The 18,643-nt window shown below is 40.8% G+C and overlaps 1 pseudogene; it reads right to left on the reverse strand.

The window, feature by feature from the left end:
• The window catches only part of LOC127980916 (complement C3-like), a 47,995-nt pseudogene that overhangs the window by 19,745 nt on the left and 9,607 nt on the right, over positions 1-18,643 (reverse strand).

An 18,643-nucleotide genomic window follows, 5' to 3' on the forward strand; every position in this document is an offset into this window, starting at 1 on the left:
AGAGAAAACTAATTACGACTCTCATAATTCTTAATTTAATATCACACCACAAAAACTTTCAACTGACAGTGAATCTAGTTGATGAGTTACTCCTCACCTTATCTAATCGTGTGAAATGTGCATTCTCTCTTTTGACAATCCATCTGACAGGTCTGTGTCTTCCTGCCATGGACAGCTCCACTTCCATATTGAAGTTTTGTGGGTCCTTCACCTGCGTGCGATACTCTGCCACGGCCTGGAACACCATGATGGTCGCCTAGAAAAGACAGAAAAGCATTCAATTCCTGTCCTGCACTTGTTCTGCTGTCTATCAGTCAAATGGTGAGGTGTTATTGTACCTGTGTGGTGCCAGATCCTCCATAGTGAGCCTGCTGTCTGTTCAGCCAGTGCACTGCTTCTCCTGCTTCTCTGTCCTTCACAAGCGCCAGCACAGCGTAAGCCGTGGCCTCTAGTGAGTGATGAAGCTGTCCCGGGACAGTCCAGGACCGACCGGCTGTGTCAAACACAACACAGCAATAGAAACAGGATCAAACATTACACCACTAAACATCTCTGATTCTTCCATTATTTATTCTTGGGTCAGAGTGAGTACTGCTGAACGTTGTACCTTCATGTTGTGAGGAGTGTTTCATCAAGATGTCTTTATTGAGTTTGTTCTCATTGGCCATGGCATACGACATCATCGCTACAGCGTAAGGGTTGGTCAGTAGTGGAAGTCAACCTTCCAAGAAAGAAACAGCCTTCCTGATACTTTGCAGCAGACCCTATAAATGTGTGAAAGGTAAAAATAAGCTCTTCGATCTGCATCCTTCAAAATTCACCATAATCAACTGTTAAAGGAACAGTTGACTCAAAAATTACAATTCTGTCATCATTTGCTCACTCTCAAGTCGTTCCAAAGGAAGATATTTAGAAGAAAGCTGGTAACCAAACAGTTGCTGATCCCATTTGACTCCCATAGTATGGAAAATATATTATGGAAGTCAGTAGAGACAAAAACCTGTTTCATTACCTTCATTCCTTTTTTTTACATGTTTGGAACAACATGAGAATGAGTAGATGACAGACTTCATGTCTGAATGGACTATCATGTTAACTCCGGAAGCTTCATCTGTGTTGTCCACTAATCTGTATAATGACTGGATCACTCACTGCGCTGCTGTTAGGCGATAAAGATATCGTAAGTGTTTGAGCGGCCATGTTACTATTCTCCACCGACAGAGAGCATTGGACAGCCAAAACTATGAGCTAAAATCACCTGATGTTGCAATGTTTTTAGGATGTCTATGTGAATTAATTGTTACTTCAGATGTAATCTGTAATGTTAATGGTCTTTTCAGATAGGATAAGCGATATATTGGAGTTGGCTTACTTTACGAATAAAAACAATATTAGAGAAATCTTTCAGATAAAGATTTCAGAATGAGCTCTTTCTTACTGTAATACATATATGGAAGATCTCATCTGGAATATGAATCTGGTGGAGAGGTGGCAATATTTTTCATGATTTCATGAGCAATTCTCTAATATAGCTCAGTGGTGTTGTCACATGTACAAATCTCAATTCTTTAGAAAACTTTGTCATGAGGGCCCATAAATGATCCAGTCAGAGAGCATGTGGCCAATGAAGCACCAAACCTGCACGTGGTGAAACTAATTCACTTACAGCAACTGATCCAGCACAGATCTCTCTGGCCTCTTGCATAGCAATAACAACAAAAGCTGTCAGAGAGGCATCAGCGTCTTTGCTTTGTATGTCACCCTGGAATAAAGCACAAATAAACAGAATATCACAAAAACAGTCAGTGTGTGTGTGTGTGTGTGTGAGAGAGAGAGAGAGAGAGAGAGAGAGAGAGAGAGAGTGTGTGTGTGTGTGTGTGTGTGTGTGTGTGTGTGTGTGAGAGAGAGAGAGAGAGAGAGTGTGTGTGTGTGTGTGTGTGTGTGAGAGAGAGAGAGAGAGAGAGACAGAGAGAGTTTAGGATTCGTACAAAATCAAACTCAAGCAGATTAAAGGAACATGCACTTTACAACTGTGGTAAATTACATGGTTATATACTTCCTCACATTAAATCAGATGATATTGTGCTTTAAAGCATGTAATATTGCATAATTTAAATTATAAAATAATAAAAAAAGACATTTACAACACTGCATTTGTATTTTTTGGTCAAATTAGATGCTGCACAATTGTTTTTTTTTTTTTTTTTTATATATATATCACTGAGAGCGTTACGTGCGTTTTGAGATTGTTTACAGTCTATCAGATAAAACTATTCCTTCACACAGAGACACACAGAGCTTGTAGATTTGCCTGTAAGCGACAGCAAAGATACATATACACAGACAGCTCACTCATGTTATAAATGGGAGAAACTGCAACACAACATCTTCAGATTACATGCAGTGACCAAACTCAGTGTACGGAAAATGTGACTGAAGCTAAAAAGTGGACTATCCAGTAAGATGAATTATTATGAAACCACAGTGAAATAAATCACTGGCTCAGGTTCATTCCATCTTTCTTTTGTGAACACAGATGGATACGTTTAACAACATTCAGCTTACCACCATCTCTCCCTGAATGACAGCTGAATCCTCTTTAAAGGGGGGGTGAAATGCTATTTCATGCACACTGAGTTTTTTACACCGTTAAAGAGTTGGATTCCCATGCTGAATATGGACAAAGTTTCAAAAATGAAGTTGTACGTTTGAAGGAGTATTTCTGTTCCAAAAATACTCCTTCCGGTTTGTCACAAGTTTCGGAAAGTTTTTTTCGAGTGAGCCTCTGTGTGACGTTAGATGGAGCGGAATTTCCTTATATGGGTCCTGAGGCACTTCTGCCGGAATTATTATGAAACCAATGCATTCGCAATTTCAAGAACCCTATTCAAAATCATTTTCAAGTACTTTTCAAACCCTGAAAATACTATATTAAAATTCAAGCATTTTCAAGGATTTCTAGCACTCATGCGAACCATGTGTTACACATTCAGTAATCATTTGTTCATTAATGTAGAATAAAGTGCAGTGTGCTGGTCTGGTATATAATGTAAATAAGTCTTATTCCATATAGTCAGCATATTGTTATATTTAGTTTATTTGTGCTTTAGATAATGTAATGCTTTACTACTAGGAGTGGTAACCACAGTGAAATAAATCACTGGCTCACTTTCATTCCATCTTTCTTCCATCTTTCTCTCCCTGAATGACAGCTGAACCCTCTTTAAAGGAGCCGTCTTGTGTTTGTTTGTGAAGAATCAGCCACTTGAGGGCGCTGCAGAGCATATCTTCCTCTATAAAAGCAGAGTCATAGGCCATGCTGAAGACTTTGACCACATATGCTGTCAACCTTTAACAGACAAGCAGAAGAACAGAAATTAATTACATTTAAAACAGATTATTATTATTATTATTATTATTACTATATAAAAAATTACATTTACGTAATGTAAAATGTAATACAGGGGAAAATAGGCATGAAACATAAAAACAAATAATATCATCAAAATGACTTTACCATGTGCTGCTCGGTCTGTTTGTCCATGCAGCGTAGGATCCATCTGATTTAACGGTAACCCAGCTGCCGCTGATAACCTTTATACAAAAAGGATTTAAAAAAAACGAGAATATTTATGTGTTCATTATCTGCACATTTTTTTCTGCTTTTGGTCTGAACTTTTCAAGGGTGCATCTTTGAGAGTACTTTACAATTTAATTACAATTTACAGCTTCTTCATTAATATGTTTTATTTTCTTTATAATTATTTATTCTTTATTTATTTATACAGTGCTTTATACAATACAGAATGTCTTAAAGCAGCTTAACAGGAATAAACAGGAAAAATAATATTATTTGATTCAATAATGCAAACAGAGATCAATAATATTGTCATTGTTCAGCTGAGGTCAGTTTAGAGTTGATTTGGTTCCGTTCAATATCAATAATCAGTAATATTGCTGAATATTTAGTAATCAGGATTTATATATCTATTGTGTCCTGCTGACCTGTGTTGATATAGTTAACAGCTTCATTGCGGCGCTCGATGCCAACCGTCTCCCACTGACTGGTGCTGTTCAGATAATGAGTGGCAATGACAGGTAGAGTCATATACATCATGTTCTGCTCTCCATTACCACTGGGCTGGACAATAAACCGCCCCATGAAGTCTCCACTGATGGCCTGCTCGACTATCTGAGCGATCTCTTTAGATGGAGGAATGTAAGAGGAAACACAGGTTGAGAAATTCAGTTTATTATATCTGTATGTAACACTCTCAACACTACACATGACTCGTACCTTAATAACTTAAAGCATAGAAAGAAATTGGAAATGTTAATCTGGATCATGGTTTCACAGATCACAGTGCATCTTGGGTTTATTTATTTGACTTGTAATGTGATTTGAAACTTAAACAACATAAGTGAATAAAAAAATAGAAACTTGAAAGAAACAAGAGCATCATCAGTGCATTTTAACCAGTTGTTTCAAAGTAAAGATAAAGTTCCGTTAATGAACTCTAGATGGTGCAGGTGTTGTTATATTTTATTCAAAATGTGATATATGGTTGTTAGAATAATAATAATCAATAGAATCAGAATGAGCTTTATTGCCAGGTATGTTTACACATACGAGGAATTTGTTTTCATGACAGAAGCTCCGCAGTACAACAGAATGACAGCGACAGAACATAAAACACATAATAAAAGAATAAAAAATACAAATAAGTAGATAGTGAATGACAATATACAAATGACAATTGTAGGCAGGTATATTACAAAATGCAGTTATGTATGTACATGTAAATTATGTGCAAAATTTAAGTGTATGTGTGTTAGATAAATAAAGTGTATGTGTATATAAATATAAAGTGTAGTGTGTTCGCCGTTATTATCAGCTGTTCATAAGATGGATTGCCTGAGGGAAGAAACTGGTCCTGTGTCTGGTCGTTCTAGTGCTCAGTGCTCTGTAGCGTCGACCAGATGGCAACAGTTCAAAGAGGGAGTGTGCTGGATGTGAGGGGTCCAGAGTGATTTTGACAGCCCTTTTTCTCACTCTGGATAAGTACAGTTCTTGAATAGAAGGGAGGGTTGTACCGATGATTCGCTCAGCAGTCCGGACTACCCTCTGTAGTCTTCTGAGGTCAGATTTAGAAGCTGAGCTGAACCAGACAGTTACTGAAGTGCAGAGGATGGATTCAATGATGGTGGAGTAGAACTGTTTCAGCAGCTCCTGTGGCAGGTTAAACTTCCTCAGCTGGCGAAGGAAGTACAACCTCTGCTGGGCCTTTTTTACGATGGAGTCAATGTGAATGTCCCACTTCAGGTCCTGAGAGATAGTGGTGCCCAGGAACCTGAATGACTCCACTGCAGTCACAGGGCTGTTCATGATGGTGAGTGGCGGGAGTGCAGGGGGGTTTCTCCTGAAGTCCATGATCATCTCCACTGTTTTGAGGGTGTTAAGCTCCAGGTTGTTGAGACTGCACCAGACAGCCAGCTCTTTTACCTCCTGTCTGTAAGCAGACTCGTCACCGTCCTGAATGAGGCCGATGAGTGTGGTGTCGTCTGCAAACTTCAGGAGCTTGACAGAGGAGTGCTTAGATGTGCAATCATTAGTGTACAGGGAGAAGAGCAGTGGGGAGAGAACACAGCCCTGGGGAGCTCCGGTGCTGATTGTACGGGTGCTGGATGTGTATTTTCCGAACCTCACTAGCTGCTGCCTGTCTGTCAGGAAGCTGTTGATCCACTGGCAGATGGAGGTGGGCACGGAGACTAATCAATATGGTGATTATTCAATATTGGATGTCTCCGTACAGCAAACAAAGTTAAAGATGATTTGGGCTGCTGCTCAGCATTAAAATACTCGGCAGGTGCTTGCTGTAGCAGTTGCGGCGCACTTTAGAAAGCATCTGAAATCAACAACTAATATAAATGCATGCTAGTAATGGGAAACAAAGCTTTGCAAAATGATTCACTGTTTCAAAGCATTCAAAATGCAACTCACTTCTAATGCCTACTGGTCAAAACTGTGTAAATGTAACAAAAGCTCATGTCGAAACATGCATAAAACAGCTTTTACAAACCCAAAAGTGTTTTATTGAAAATATAATCTATCAAATGCAAATAAGTCATTATCTAATACCATTAAATATCAAGTGTCTGTATAATATGTATTCTTTAATCAATTTTCAGTGGCTTGTTTTATTTGTTCTATGGATGGCTCAGCTAAGCAGGCCAATAACAATAAATAATACTACTTAATCATACAAATGCTTCATTAAAACATCTACAAATGTATAAAACTGAGCTAAGACCAGTTAAAAAACATAGATGCTGGTTCGCTGCTGGGGGGACAATCTCTGCACTCATCAGACTTTGCTACAGCCTGGAATTGAACTGCTGGTTTTGTCTGGTCAAAGGAGAACTGCCTTTAACTCTCATTTTGCATTATTGACACACTGTTTTCTAGGGGTGACCCCGAATAGTCAACGAATCGATGCTTTGATTAGAGGAGTCTGATTCAACTACTAATCTAACAGCTGAATATTCGCAGGGTGTTATTGATTATGCCATTCTGACTATATGAGCTCAAATGTCTGATTTCACATAAAACTATATTCGGTTTTATATACAGCCTATTATGATAAAGCTGTAAGAATCTGAAAAGAAAGAAGCTTCAAATTAATATTTTAAAATGCGTGAATAAATCCAACCAGATTTATAGATTTATGTTTCACTTTCTATGATCCATGACCGACAGACGATCTTGGCAGCAGGGATTTAAAACTTTACCAAGGCTCAAACTGACACAGACAGAGACTGGATTTTTTCGAACAGGTAGGGTACAAGTGATTTCAAATATTCAGCCGGTGTATATATATCGTGGATATATTATTTACCTGATATACGATGCGTTTGGTGTTGAGTCAAGCGCTTCATTGTAGTACTACAGTGATATCTCTTCAGTGCACAGTGTGAGCAGGTCAAGCTACAATGCAGAATATTAATAACTATGACTAAAACTATTATATACATACTATTATAATGAGAAGACCATTGCACTAAAACACTGTGAATTTTTTTAGTTTAGCTGCCATGTTTTTGCACATTGTTTCATGAAGAACGCCTCCACAAAAGGAGTTCGCATTCAGAGCCACGCAGATATGTTCATGTGCATTCAGGGCCTTTTTGCAAATAGCCTTTGAGTCTTAATATTAACGTAATGTTGTATAAATAACGAAGCGTGTCCTGAAAAGTCCTGAGACTGCGCTGTTTTATGGTAAGACTATCTACGTTATTTGCATTTAAACTCAGATGGAGTCAAACGATTAAGACTTTTTATTTTTACACCCAGCAGACTCGAGTAGAAGCCATAAGGATGACGTGACTACCTGGGGTATGTCTCAAATCGATGCTTGGGACCAGAGTTCTTGGATGAGCAAGCATGATGAGGTTTCAACCACCAACGTGGGTCAAACACCATATCCGCTCAGCGTCGTCGGAAGAAGTAGAAATGGAAGAAGTGCCGGCGCCTCAGCCGGTTGATGAACCATTCGATGATCTGCCTCTGACTCATAGGCCCATTAATTCGATAGAATCATTTGGTCAAGAGTTTCGCGACGCACAGGTTGACATAACAACAAATACGTCGTACTCCATGATGTACTAGATGATATTAACAACAAATTAATTGCGTTGCGCAGTGAGTCTCGTGACAGACAAATCGAAACCCATAGCAGATTAGACACGTTGCACGGCGAGCTCCGTGCCTATCACCTCAAGACACGCAGTCGATTCGATGCGCAGGATCGCTTTATTCAGGATCTGGCCAATGCAATATTCCATCGCGTTGATGCTATGAGATCAACGATTGATCAGCAGTTTGATGAAATGATCGTATGGTGAGCTAATACCAACAGGAATTGGTGCTCATTTTGCATCAACTCATTCTCACCATCATAGATGAGACCATGGAGTCAAATTGAATATAGATTAATTCCGAGTAATTCTTATATTTCATCTATACTTTGTTTACATATGATCTGATATTTCAAGTAATTCTTATATCGCACATTTTTTATACTATATGAAATGTATAATAGTTCATGTATGCTTTTTTTATACTATATGAAATCTGTAATAGTTCATGTATGCTTGTTTTAACTATGATTTTGTAATAATACGTGTTTTGGTCTGAAATCTAAAAATGGACGGGTCAGACGACGCAGACTTATGTCAATCAGACCAATCCTCCACAGAACTGACGCCGGACGAGATCGAAATGCTAAGTATAATGCCAGACTCTTTAGAACAGTATTTGTTTAATCTATAATCCCCTGCTATTTTGGATCTTTTTGAATTAGCCGTAAATCCAAATATGAATTTGTTTGATCCTCTGCTAAGCCTAGACAATGATCCCGTTGTACAACACGGCAGTGTTTTAAACACCCCCATCGGCAGCGTGTACCGAAGCTGATCCTGACAACACAGAGCACCCTGCCGTTAATGATACTTTGCAACCGTCCGCATCAGGTAATGTCGACCCTACTACACAGACTCGGTTAAGCCGTACAGACGTTGACAGGTTGATTCGCGAGGGTGGGGACGTTAACGGATATCATGTTTTACCACGACCTTGTTTCAATAGCGTGGCATTGAGTAGGACTACGAATCTGAGAGAGATTAACTCTACAGATTTGGCCTCTTACCACATCCGCTTACACGACATGCTTACTGGAATTGTGAATTTCGCTAGGGAATTTGACCAAAATTCTCCGGTTATCAATATTAGATTGATGGCTCCCAGTTTACAGACGCCCGTTAGTGGGGTTTTAACCCACGTTGATAATTACGATGTGGTTGGGTTTATGGATCAAATTGAAAAAGTTTAACAGAGCAATGACCGGTTACTATCTGACCAAACCGTAGAATTTGAAGCTTCCGTAGCCATGAACAGACAAGGCGGGGGTCGTCGGAAACTCACGGACTTGGCTGTTGATGAGGAAAAAGACGAGTTTATTTTGCCCAACCAATATTTCAAATAATTTGTGCTTCTCCATCTGTCTCGCCCGTTTTCTTAACCCCCAACACCCCGAGAGTGAGTTAGAAAAACTGGCTATCATCATCCTAAACAGCCTCGGCTTCTCAATCCAATACCGAATCGGTCTCGGCCGACATAGCCTCGTTTGAATGAGCGCTAGGCATTAAAATCGTCGTATTTCACAGATCTAACACCATGGTCTTAGAAACCTACAAAAATTCAGAAGAACCCCATCCAAAAACGGTCTTCCTGTATCTCCACGACGACCACTACTACATGATAACGAGTTTGAAGGCATTCTTCGGTTCAACATTTGTGTGTCCATTTTGCTACAAATTTTACACCAGCCGCAGAGACCATCGATGTAAGCACATCTGCAACATCTGTTTCGATACGAAATGTTACAGGTTCAATGCAAGAATCATACGTTAACAACGTTGTGTTATTGTGTGAAGGATGCATGAAGTACAGGACGTCATTCTTACACTGCATCCAACTCGACCCTTTTGGGTTCACGACGATCGCCAGCTGCGCAATGAGGGTCTTCAAAACACATTATCTCGCCAGAAACACGCTCGCTCTGGCGCATAACAAAGAGTACATCCATCAGAATAAGTCCTACTCAAGTGGTTCGAGCCAATGGCTCGGGTATATAAAAAAAAACTCGAAACGTGGACGTTCATCACGGTATCGATCGGTAAGTACTTTTTAGACAGCTACTACGAGCAGGACGGCGTCAGGCACGGCTTAGAATATGGGGGGTGCATCTTCCATGGGCACTGCTGTTGCTTTGAACCCAATCAGATGCATCCCCTGTCCAGAGTTCCCTAAGGGGTTCTCAGGAATCAGTTTGACGATAAGGTTGAAATTTTCCGGAACGCCTACGGTTTGTAAATCGAGGTTCTGTGGGAATGTGAATGGAATCAGATGAAAAAGACATCCCTTCGTGATAGATTTTATGGCCGATTATTCCACCCCAGAGAGATTTAATCCACGCGATGCGGTTTACGGAGGCCGGAACCAACGCCTATAAACTATACCACGAAGTGAGGGGCGATGAGAAAATAAGATATCTGGATTTCACCAGTCTGTACCCTTTCTGTCAGGCCAGGAAAAGCTACCCGATAGAACACCCCGAAATCATTTTCGCAGATTTCGAACCGATTTATAATTATTACGGACTCAAAGCCACCATGTACCCTGCAACTTACTGCACCCCGTCCTCCCTTTCAGATCCCAAGGAAAACTCACGTTTCCACTATGTAGAACCTGTGCTCAAGACCAAAACCAGACCTCGAGCTGTACCCACATGGACCAGGAAAGATCGCTCTCGGGCTGCTGGGTCAGTATCGAGCTTTTAAAAGCCATCAAGAAGGGCTATGTGATAGCCAAGATAGACAAGGGTTGGCATTTTCCACAATGGTCAGACACGTTGTTGTCGGGCTACCCTTCGAACGTCGTCACAGATGCAGAGAAAGAGGCTTACATTTGTGACGATTTTGAAAAATAGGGTATTCAACGCGTATTTTAGCACTCTGTGAAGTGGCTCTAAACATCCTCTATGGCATCATTCCGGTCCACAGGCAACAGTACCAAAAACTGAAAAAGAGAAAAGCAAATATTAAATTTGTAGCCAATTAAAAAATTGGCATAGCGGCCAAGAAACGAGTCTTCAACCAGAAGGCAGGGTTCCTGTTACTGCTCCTAAGCGTCGCCGTACCGTTTCTCATGAGCTTGATAGTGAATCATTAGGATGGAGTGTGCCGAAAAGATGTAGTCCCTCACCATCAACTGGATAAGCTAAAGAGTGAAAATGCTTGTGAGAACATTCAACAGACTGTGGAGAGCGATTTGGACGCCGCCATAAGAAATATTTTACGCCGCACCGATTTGAATCCTTACGAAAAAGTCCAATTTTACAGCCATATCCTGAGCAGGTTTTTGACCATCATTAAACAAGGGGATCGTGAGAGCAGTGTTTTAACGCTTTTGTTACTCGATCTTGGTCCCGGTCATAAAGACAAATTGCCGACTGCCTGGAGGTCCGAGGGTTTAGGAGTGACAATGTTGTCGGGAGCCCAATTGTTTTCAAAGCATGATTGCAACTCTATGCACCGTCTGACCGTTTTAGCCGAGACCCAGTTGTTGTGGAGGCTCGATGGACTGCAGGCGTCAGTCGGAGTATGTAGGGTTGCGTTATCGTCGGGAGGGTCGAGAATGCTGCCAAAAGAGATACCGCAGCTGCATAGGTGGTCTTCAGCCATGGTTTATAAATGGTGCTTGGGAGAGTTGGGTCGTCGTATTTTATGAACGCTGTGGAAAAGGGGTGGGGGCGTTGGAGCACTTCAGCTTTGATTTATATACAACACTTGGCAATGTCCAACCGCCGTGCTTTATGATGGCTGTAGTGAATGGGCGGGGACGACAGAGCGTATGTGCTGCTCCGCGCACATCTCTCGGGGTGGAACAGCTGCACTTTAATTTTGTTGTGTCCGTCATGCATGTTACACCATTTGAACATTTTGTTGATGAAAACTCTATTCAGTTGATCCAGATCGCACCACTTGAACAAAAATTGCATTTCATACTGATTGTGATGCTCGTTAGGCAGGATGTTTCCCAACAGAGTGTTGTTGAGCTTTGTCTTGTCTTTACAGCAGATTATGTAAACAGAATCATTCGGCCTCTTTTGAGTATGGTCACCCACCAAATGGTACTGGACATTCGGAGTCGCCCCGTCACACTCCCCCACGTACAAAGGCTCCTCGCCGCCATCATTCAGATCATTCCAGACACGTTTGTAAAATAGAGACCAGTCTTTTTCAGGAAATATCAGGCACTCGTCTTCCCCAGCCTGAAACTCACCGAGGCCGTCAGTGGTGTAGAGCTTAACAACTCGAGTTGGTTTGTGAAAATTGTATCCGAATACAAGGTTACTATGCATCATAAATTCACCTTTAGTCCATTTCGAAATTTCATGGCGAAAACTTGTCAAACGGATGTGTCCGAAAGGTTTTCTCGGCACTATAGTCAGACTATCCGCCATCCTGTTGCTCAGCACAGCATCTGGTGATTGAGGGGAGGATGAACCATCCATGCTCATGTGCTCATGTTTCCCTTTCTGGTAGTGCATGTAGAACACACTGATCCCATTTATATACTGCTCAGGAACGTAATGGGAGTGGGTGTCAGACAGTTCTCTCTGCATGCAGCCAACTGCACACGCATATACATAACCACACAAACACACACACACACACATAACCATATAACTGGGACAAAGTTCAAACAACCTAACTTGGACAAAGTTCAAACAACCGGCAAAAAACATCTGTCAAAACCACATGATTGATGCGTGGGGAGGGTTTCATATAGCACAAAACTACCCGTCAAAAACTATGATTTAGGACTAACTAGGTCAATAGGGTAAAAACTTCTGTCAAAACCACATGATCGATGCGTTGGGAGGGTTCATATACCGTAAAACTACCCGTCAAAAACTATGATTTAAAACTAACTAGGTCAATAGGGTAAAAGATTCTGTCAAAACAACATGATCGATGCTTGGGAAGGGGTCAATAGGTTAACCCATGAACTCATTCGGAAAGTTCAACCCATTCATCATAAGGTCACCGAAAGTTCAACCTGTCAAAGGTCAAAGTCATAAATCATCTTGACACAAAGTGTATGGTAGGTACTACTGCACTCGAAGGGGGTCTCGCCTTGTAGAACCATTACTGTCATGCACACATGGAAATATGCATGTCTGCTGATGTAGCAGATTATATTTGTAACCAGGGGTAAAAATAAATAAAAAAAAATTGTCATTTCTTTAAATATTATATTTTGTATTATAAGTTAAAATTTTGACATGTTGAGAGTATTTTTGTTGAAAGTTAATGTAATTTTCTTACCTTGTCAGTGACGAATGATGGACCGGGTAAAACGGGAAGAGAAACGGGAAGAGGTGTGAAAGTTAGCAAGTCAGTAGTGTAGATAGTTTGAAGTGCATAATTGTACGTGCAAGTTAGGGCCTTTCCGAATGAAAGCCAGAAACTAATTTATATCATTCAGGTGATGTAACATGGACTTTCAACTAGAAGTCTATATGTATATCATCGAGTGGACAACTCAGGCCTGTGTCTGCTGGATCGCTCTGTCGTTGGCTAAATCAGAGGATGACAAAGGCAGAGTGTTTATGGAGGCTGCACATCCGTGGTTCAAAGAAGATTGAAAGCCAGATAGCGCTCTGAGCTACCAGGAGATATTCAGAGTTCCTCCAGCCACGAGGGATTCAATGCGTCATCACATCATGGGTCAACGTTATCGGGGGGTTTCCTGAGTTGGATTGAACGCATCATTTCGCGCCATCTTGCTCTCATCATCGAACGGTAAACATGGAGAGATGTAAAGCCGACTGAGGTACCATTTTGGCCCCTTTTCATTTATGGGCCCCAACGAATACAAGCTTGCAACGGGGCTAAAGACTTTTTTTTATAGAGATTGGCTTTTATTTTTATTTATTCATTTATTTTTTTCATCTTGTGAGTGTTAATACCTTTCAGTATATTGATTGTGTTTTTTGCGCTATATACAACAGACAATACAGATCATTGATTTAAAAAATTGTCTTGAATGGTTTGTTTAAACCTACTGATGCTTGAACATCTTTTGAGTTACTGTGAAATATGTAGAGTATAGCACATTTAACTAAGTTTATTAAGAAATAGTTTCCCTGCCTATATAATAGGTAGGGAAACCTCAGGGGTCAACGAGAAAAGAGAGTAACACAGTAAGTGAATCGAACTCAGGGAGCTGGGGTTTTTTTTGTAATAAAGGAGTAAAACAGCACTACATATTCTTAGACTCATTTTCATGCACCAAACACGTATATATTATGATGCTAAACTCTCTGAGAATTGTGATGACAGAACTGCAATTATAACAAACCAGCGCCAACATTAAATACTGTGAGAAAATCCTCATACAGGGACTATAAAAGCTGCCATGGACATTATTACTGTAGATATACTGTAGACTTCATCTCTCTCGAAATAAAACATGCATACAACGTTAAAGAAATAATCACTACACATTCATAAAAGCATCTTTTTCCTTACCAGTAATTGAGATGTACGTGTCAGCAGGTGTGTCTGGAAAAAGATCAACAGGTGTGAAAGATTTAAAAACTAAAGGTTTTTCCCCTGATCCATTTAGGAAGAGAAACAGAAGAACATGAAGATGTAGAAAGAGTCACGTGCTGATCACATTTTGGTGAGAAAAGAGTAGCAGTTCATTGTGATATCTGGATTGAGTAAGGCTAATGATATTCATAGAATTTTTTTCAGAATTGGCTAGAAGTGTCTGCAACGTTGTATAATGGCAGTGTAACATAGTGAAGTTATTGTGTGTTTCACAGTAAATCTCACCGTTCTTAACAGGATTGAGCTCCACATTTCCTCTGTGTACTGAAGTCAGCACACCCTCAGACTGAAAGAGAGAGAGCAAGTGTGTATTAACTGTCCGTGATGTTCTAGTTTATCTATTCAAAACATGATCTGTTTATCATATTAACAAATAACCAAATCAAATGAAACAAAAGTGACAATCACTGATTCCCTTCAGACGTACCACCACCTTCAGCATCTTTCTCACTCCATCAGAGTAGATGGCACCATTTGCAGAAGCTTTCACCTCAATCATGTGATTTCCCAGCGTCATGGGAATAATCACATATGAAACGGATGTACTGGAGCCTCTCTCAACAGATACTGTTGTTCTGTATTTGCCTTTCTTACTGGCTGCAAACATCTTCTGTCTCCATCAACTCCACATGCACCTGGATAAAACAGGAGAGTGAGCTCAAACCACCTAAATATCAAGAGCAAACATCACCCAAAATAAATAAATCCATTTCTGTTTCAGCACAGGGCAGTATCCTACACATTTCTTCAGTTTGAGTCAAGAGCAGCTCAAGGATCTAAATGATTTAGATCTAGTAGGAATGTTTACTACAATCCACATGGCTATAATATACTGTACTTTTTTTTCATTTTTATATATATATATTAAATCTGATCTACCTTCTTCAGATTCATTGGGGTGTAGTTGTGAATTATGGCCCTGATTTCCAGTTGTTCGCCGCGCACAGCTGAGTAAGGCATCTTCAGGTCAATGAAAAGGTGTTTAAAAATGACCATCTCGACAGGTTCTGCCACACAGATGCCTTTGAGGAGGATCACAAGACACACAGAAGAATTTAAATCAGCAGCTCCTGGATCAGAGCATGTATTGTGGGTTTGCAGCTTCTCCTTACCAAGTGTTGGTTACAGACTGACAGCCAAGATCTGCCAGGTAGTGATAGAGTCTTTCAGGAAGATCTCCTTTGTGACTGATGCTGTTTCACTCGAATATCCGGAAGAGACAGATAGAAAATCACAGACAAGCTTCATCTCACCAACAAAGACTGATCTGATTCAGTTCAGCACAATACTGCTGTCTAAAGAAAAAACTTATACTTACTTGTAGTTTCCTCTGCTATCGGGTAGATCAATCTCCTCCCAAAGCAAACTCTCAAGGAACTGCTTATGTGACACAATATCTTCAGACTCTTTATAATAGTAGTCATCATCTTCATCATCTATTTTTAGTTTTAACACAAACAAATCATTCATCTCTGTGATTTGAAACCTTTATTACTGTTATTGTATTCCCAGTTCCTTCTTAGTCCCATTGGTTGTCATTGTTGTTTTTCTAATTTTGTTTTTTGCCCTTTTTTTATGTCTTTGTTTCTTAATTCTTGCATGTATGTAACGCTGGGGTGAAGCCACATAAGTGCTGAAGTAACACTGGTCAGCCCTGAATCTAACCTGTCAGAGCATCATTTATGTAATAGTTTGGAAATAAGGAGAACATTGCATTATTTAATTATTCGCTGAGCAACATTATCGCTCCAGTTTTGTGACTTTTCTTGCCGAGTGAATATCTGTCATGTCAGACACAAATAGCAGAGACATCATAGCTGGATCATTACTAGCAAATTCTGATAATCACCAACATGATGGTAACTTGATTTCCTAACAACAGCAGAGATGAAGCATTTAAAAGGTTTGAATCATAATTGCTGTTTCTCACCTGATCGCCGTCTTCTCTTTGAAAGGAAGGGACACTCCAGCACTACAAAAAGATTGCATACAACACTCTGATGTATAAAGGGGGAATTCGCTACATATTAACTAGGTGCAGTGCTGTTTCAGTGCTGATACCAAGTTAGACACTGGAGACATTTAAAGCCAAATACAATATCATTAACTATTTAAACATCTCAAATGTGCAAATCTGCTTTATAGGATTTTTTTTTTTTTTGTAATTCATGATGTTTATGGACAGTACGTGCCCCTCTGGATTATCTTTAGTGGTAACACTTTAAGATAATGGTAACATTAGTAATCATGTACTAAGACTTGAATTAAATCTTATAACATGAGCTCAAGATTGGTGAATACATGAGCGAATCATGAACCAAGCAAGAACTTTCCTTTAACAATACTTACATAGTAGTCAGAGATGAGCTCTTGCCCACTCTCTCCTATGTATTCAACGAGGCATCTCAGAGTCACATCTCTCTTCTTCACCCCAGAGGTACTTGGATCCTATAGTTGGTAAGTGAATAATGAAAAATTAAATCTTGCAGGCGATATAACTACAAATATACAATGCCATTATCAGTGTGGGTATGTACTGCTACCTATTCAACAGAGCTTATATTTACTTATATATATATATATATATATATATATATATATATATATATATACAGTACAGACCAAAAGTTTGCATACACCTTCTCATTCAAAGTTTTCTTTATTTTCACAACTATGAAAACGGTCTCAGGTTACGTATGTAACCATAGTTCCCTGAGTAGGGAACGAGACACTGCGTCCTCTAGGGGGCGCTTTGGGGAACACCTCGTCGTGACCCGTGTCTGAAGCATACAATGAAAAAACACCAACTTGTTGGCCGTCGACAGCCTCCGACGTCACTATCGGCGCGACTATAAATCAGCACCGGGAGAGCACGTCATTATCTTCTTCGTCTGAAGCTTGCGTCCGAAGCATGGCAGAGAGCTAGAGGACGCAGTGTCTCGTTCCCTACTCAGGGAACTATGGTTACATACGTAACCTGAGACCGTTCCCTTTCGAGGGAACTTCGAACTGCGTCCTCTAGGGGGCGCTTTGGGGAACAGTATACCCACGCCGCCATGCTGAGGGGAATGCAGGCCAGAATCATGGCGAGCACTAAGTACCAACTCTACCATTACTATGGGAGTTGCCCCTGGGACGTTTAGACGGCTGTCTGTGACAGTACCCCTTATGGCCAAAAGGCCTAAGCTACATACCCAACTTAATTGTTAGGGCCTCGGCCCTGGGTAGAGCTGAAGGCTTGGAATCAGGAAAGATTCCTTTAAAGGGATACGGCTAAGAACCTAGCATTTGTACCAAGTCCTGCCTGTCACACAGGGGCTACCGCTAGCTTACGCATAAGCTTGCTGAAAGAGCTGTCTCAACAGTTCTCTAGTAGCAACACCCTGTTTAGATAGGTATCCGAGGATACATAGGTGGAGTGGCGCCCAAGATGAACGGGGCTTTTACCAACTCAAGAAAGGGCACGAAGCAACCGCGCGAAGCCCTCACCATATAGGATTTTAGAAAGAACGCAGAATACTAGCGTGCAAACTTACCACAGTGTGGATTTCAGAAAATGTGCAAAGACTACACGTGCACACTTACCATAGCATGGATTTTCAAATACTGTTCTAAGGAGGGGCTCTCGTGGCACTCTGATAGAGCAGCTCATAGATGGAATGTTGCATCTTAAAACAGTATGATTGAGAGTCATCAACTCGATCTATGGAAACAATACTGGAGCGCTCTGGGAAAAAAACAGAGAACTCCGTCTCGTACGAGAGGAGAACTCCGAGCTCAGAGTAGCGCACTCATAGGTGACCCATTTTTTGGAAAAAGGGGAGCGCTGCTAAATTACCACGAGAATCAATAGCCCCTCATGTTGAGAAAAGCGATGCTTGAGGTGTATAAACAAATACACACTGGCTGAATGGAGCCCAAGGAACCAAAGTCTAATCATCTCAAGAAAGGGAACGAAGCGTTACCCCTCATCGTACAAGATTTCAGAAAGTTTGCAGAGTCTTGCATGCAAACTTACCACTTGTGGATTTTTAGAAAGTGTGTTCACATACACACTGACCACCATGTGGTTTTGAGAAAGTACACAAAGCTTAGCGTGTGTACTTAAAGGTTCCTAAGCATCGTAGAGGAGCTGAATCTCACGGGAGAGGCAAGCTCAATTTTACAAACCTCGGGTGAGGGGAGCATCACCTGAGGCAGCATATACAAGAAGACTTCTGTAACTGCCACCTCCACTTCCCGGTAGATACGACAGCACCCCTAAGCGGCCAGGAGACCCCTCGGGGTGACCTGGCCAGACATCCATGAAATTCCCTGCAGTGCTGTGCCAGGCCTGATGATCAAGGAGGCTCCCTCAGAAACCTGTGATCTCAGCCGAATGGCTGCTGCTGACGAATGTTTA

The sequence above is a fragment of the Carassius gibelio genome, chromosome A4 (assembly GCF_023724105.1).
Source record: "Carassius gibelio isolate Cgi1373 ecotype wild population from Czech Republic chromosome A4, carGib1.2-hapl.c, whole genome shotgun sequence".
Lineage (NCBI taxonomy): Eukaryota > Metazoa > Chordata > Actinopteri > Cypriniformes > Cyprinidae > Carassius > Carassius gibelio.